Genomic DNA, 414 nt, shown 5'->3' with positions numbered 1-414 from the left:
GCGGAGGGGACGTTGCTCCGCTCTGGCCTTCCTTCTCCCCTCGCGGGCCGGGAAACTGAGGCCCAGGGCTGGAGCAACTTCCCCGGGGTGCAAGGTCCGTGAAGGCCCGCTCGGTCCTGGGCCCCAAGCGTCCCGACCCCCGTCCGCGCTCCCTCGATCACACGCGCCGCCCGGTTACCCGGGAGAGTGGGGCGGGGAGCGGGTCTCTGAGCGAGCGCTCAGCCCGGGAACGCGCAGGGAGCCGGACTCGGCCAACTCGCCGCGAAAGTTGTGGTCTCCCAGCCTTCCCTCGCTTCTCACCTCTGAGACACACCTTCCCGCCGGCCCTGCAGCCGCGCCCTCACATCCGGTCCACCTTGCGCACACCCCTTTCCACGCTCTCCCACAGCCCCTCGCCCTCCTACGCCTGCAGCT

This window comes from Neophocaena asiaeorientalis, unplaced genomic scaffold (genome assembly GCF_003031525.2).
Source record: "Neophocaena asiaeorientalis asiaeorientalis breed wild unplaced genomic scaffold, Neophocaena_asiaeorientalis_V1.1 scaffold225, whole genome shotgun sequence".
Lineage (NCBI taxonomy): Eukaryota > Metazoa > Chordata > Mammalia > Artiodactyla > Phocoenidae > Neophocaena > Neophocaena asiaeorientalis.
Note: the sequence above shows the minus strand (reverse complement) of the source record.